Genomic DNA, 4220 nt, shown 5'->3' with positions numbered 1-4220 from the left:
TGAAACCTGGGTCGGACCTGGTCTATAGCAGAGCTCAGCAGCCTCCAGAAGCTGATGGCAGTGTGTCTTCAATTCCCTGCGGGGTGCAGGAGCTGATACCTGGGTCGGACCTGGTCTGCAGCAGGGCCCATCACCATCCAGACGCTGATGGCAGTGTGTGTTTAAGTCCTAGTGGGCTGCAGGAGCTGAAACCTGGGTCGGACCTGCTCTATAGTAGAGCTCAGCAGCCTCCAGAAGCTGATGGCAGTGTGTCTTTAAGTCCCTGCGGGGTGGGATAGCTGAAACCTGGGTCGGACCTGGTCTGCAGCAGGGCCCATCACCATCCAGACGCTGATGGCAGTGTGTGTTTAAGTCCTAGTGGGCTGCAGGAGCTGAAACCTGGGTCGGACCTGCTCTATAGTAGAGCTCAGCAGCCTCCAGAAGCTGATGGCAGTGTGTCTTTAAGTCCCTGCGGGGTGGGATAGCTGAAACCTGGGTCGGACCTGGTCTGCAGCAGGGCCCATCACCCTCCAGAAGCTGTTGGCAGTGTGTCTTCCATTCCTAGTGGGGCAGGGGAGCAAAGACCTGGGCAGAGGAGCGCCTGTCTGCATCCGATCCGGCCCCTCAGCAGCCCGCCGTGAGCCTTAGAGAACCCCCCCCCCCCCCCAGCGGGCTCCAGGAACCGGGCCCTGCGTCGGACCCAGCTCAGTAAGGCCCTCCCTCGGGCCCTGCAGCAGGTGGCCCCGTCTATGCAGTCGAAAACCCCGCGAAAATCGGTGTAGAAACGCCCGAGAGGCGTGGTGCGGTTCCCCCGGCCGGTACCGGGTCCGGACCGGTCCGGAAGTCCACCCAGAACACTGCCTGGGGCTTCTGGGCGGCTCCCCAGGCGCAGGCAGTCGAAAACCGCGTGAAAATCGGTTCAGAATTGACAAAACGGCGACCTCGTCGCTCCAAAAACTAAGTCCAAACTAAGCCTTTCGCTTATCGCTTAACGCTTAAGGCGGTCGGCCTTATGGCCAGTAAATGAAAAGTGCCTGCGCCCCTGGAGGTTTTGGAAGGTGCGAGCGATGACCATGCTCGGGTTAGTAGGTGAGGCCATCGGAAAACCAGCGTGAGTTGGCGGGTTTGGGTGGCAATCTATTCCAGGCAGAGTCGACTATCTCTGGGCATCAATTTTGGGATTTTTCCGGCTCTGGTTCTGGGAGAAACGCAGGGGCAAAGTGCACGAGCCGCGGCCGATTTTGGTGGCCTGTCCCTGGGCACAAAGTCTGAGGAGTGTGGGCCTGGTTCTCCGAAAAATACCAGTCTGCTGGAGCTCACTCCCATGGCTCCAGGGGGCACGGCACACCCCCCGGTAGCCGACCAAAGTGCTCTACTCGGGCCAGACTCGGACCCACGACCCGGGGTGAGAACCACAACTACTGGTCATCCTTTTGACCTCCAGGGGGCGCGGCAGAGCCTCCCCAGTCCGACGCAAGTGCCCCACTTGGGCCATACTCAGACCCACGGCCCGGGGCGAGAACCACAACTACTGGTCATCCTTTAGACCTCCAGGGGGCCCGGCACAGCCTCCCTAGACCGACACAAGTGCTCCACTTGGGCTGTACTCTGACCCAAGTCCCGGTGCGAGAACCACAACTACTGGTCATCCTTTAGACCTCCAGGGGGCCCGGCACAGCCTCCCTAGGCCGACACAAGTGCTCCACTTGGGCTATACTCTGACCCAAGTCCCGGGGCGAGAACCACAACTACTGGTCATCCTTTTGACCTCATGGTCATCCTTTAGATCTCCAGGGGGCCCGGCACAGCCTCCCTAGGCCGACACAAGTGCTCCACTTGGGCTATACTCTGACCCAAGTCCCGGGGCGAGAACCACAACTACTGGTCATCCTTTAGACCTCCAGGGGGCACGGCACACCCCCCGGTAGCCGACCAAAGTGCTCTACTCGGGCCAGACTCGGACCCACGACCCGGGGTGAGAACCACAACTACTGGTCATCCTTTAGACCTCCAGGGGGCCCGGCACAGCCTCCCTAGTCCGACACAAGTGCTCCACTTGGGCTATACTCTGACCCAAGTCCCGGGGCGAGAACCACAACTACTGGTCATCCTTTAGACCTCCAGGGGGACCGGCACAGCCTCCCTAGACCGACACAAGTGCACCACTTGGGCCATACTCTGACCCAAGTCCCGGGGCGAGAACCACAACTACTGGTCATCCTTTTGACCTCATGGTCATCCTTTAGACCTCAAGGGGGCACGGCAGAGCCTCCCTAGTCCGACACAAGTGTCCCACTTGGGCTATACTATGACCCAAGTCCCGGGGCGAGAACCACAACTACTGGTCATCCTTTAGACCTCAAGGGGGCACGGCAGAGCCTCCCTAGTCCGACACAAGTGTCCCACTTGGGCCATACTCAGACCCACGGCCCGGGGCGAGAACCACAACTACTGGTCATCCTTTAGACCTCCAGGGGGCCCGGCACAGCCTCCCTAGTCCGACGCAAGTGCTCCACTTGGGCTGTACTCTGACCCAAGTCCCGGGGCGAGAACCACAACTAATGGTCATCCTTTAGACCTCCAGGGGGCACGGCACAGCCTCCCTAGTCCGACACAAGTGCTCCACTTGGGCTATACTCTGACCCAAGTCCCGGGGCGAGAACCACAACTACTGGTCATCCTTTAGACCTCCAGGGGGCACGGCAGAGCCTCCCTAGTCCGACACAAGTGTCCCACTTGGGCTATTCTCTGACCCAAGTCCCGGGGCGAGAACCACAACTACTGGTCATCCTTTAGACCTCCAGGGGGCACGACACAGCCTCCCTAGTCCGACCCAAGTGCTCCACTTGGGCTATACTATGACCCAAGTCCCGGGGCGAGAACCACAACTACTGGTCATCCTTTAGACCTCCAGGGGGCACGGCACAGCCTCCCTAGTCCGACACAAGTGCTCCACTTGGGCTATACTCTGACCCAAGTCCCGGGGCGAGAACCACAACTACTGGTCATCCTTTAGACCTCCAGGGGGCACGGCACAGCCTCCCTAGTCCGACACAAGTGCTCCACTTGGGCTATACTCTGACCCAAGTCCCGGGGCGAGAACCACAACTACTGGTCATCCTTTTGACCTCATGGTCATCCTTTAGACCTCCAGGGGGCCCGGCACAGCCTCCCTAGGCCGACACAAGTGCTCCACTTGGGCTATACTCTGACCCAAGTCCCGGGGCGAGAACCACAACTACTGGTCATCCTTTAGACCTCCAGGGGGCACGGCACAGCCTCCCTAGTCCGACACAAGTGCTCCACTTGGGCTATACTCTGACCCAAGTCCCGGGGCGAGAACCACAACTACTGGTCATCCTTTTGACCTCATGGTCATCCTTTAGACCTCCAGGGGGCCCGGCACAGCCTCCCTAGACCGACACAAGTGCTCCACTTGGGCTGTACTCTGACCCAAGTCCCGGTGCGAGAACCACAACTACTGGTCATCCTTTAGACCTCCAGGGGGCCCGGCACAGCCTCCCTAGGCCGACACAAGTGCTCCACTTGGGCTATACTCTGACCCAAGTCCCGGGGCGAGAACCACAACTACTGGTCATCCTTTTGACCTCATGGTCATCCTTTAGATCTCCAGGGGGCCCGGCACAGCCTCCCTAGGCCGACACAAGTGCTCCACTTGGGCTATACTCTGACCCAAGTCCCGGGGCGAGAACCACAACTACTGGTCATCCTTTAGACCTCCAGGGGGCACGGCACACCCCCCGGTAGCCGACCAAAGTGCTCTACTCGGGCCAGACTCGGACCCACGACCCGGGGTGAGAACCACAACTACTGGTCATCCTTTAGACCTCCAGGGGGCCCGGCACAGCCTCCCTAGTCCGACACAAGTGCTCCACTTGGGCTATACTCTGACCCAAGTCCCGGGGCGAGAACCACAACTACTGGTCATCCTTTAGACCTCCAGGGGGACCGGCACAGCCTCCCTAGACCGACACAAGTGCACCACTTGGGCCATACTCTGACCCAAGTCCCGGGGCGAGAACCACAACTACTGGTCATCCTTTTGACCTCATGGTCATCCTTTAGACCTCAAGGGGGCACGGCAGAGCCTCCCTAGTCCGACACAAGTGTCCCACTTGGGCTATACTATGACCCAAGTCCCGGGGCGAGAACCACAACTACTGGTCATCCTTTAGACCTCAAGGGGGCACGGCAGAGCCTCCCTAGTCCGACACAAGTGT

This window comes from Nothobranchius furzeri, unplaced genomic scaffold, assembly GCF_043380555.1.
Source record: "Nothobranchius furzeri strain GRZ-AD unplaced genomic scaffold, NfurGRZ-RIMD1 Scf239, whole genome shotgun sequence".
NCBI lineage: Eukaryota > Metazoa > Chordata > Actinopteri > Cyprinodontiformes > Nothobranchiidae > Nothobranchius > Nothobranchius furzeri.
This window is presented reverse-complemented; position numbering follows the sequence as displayed.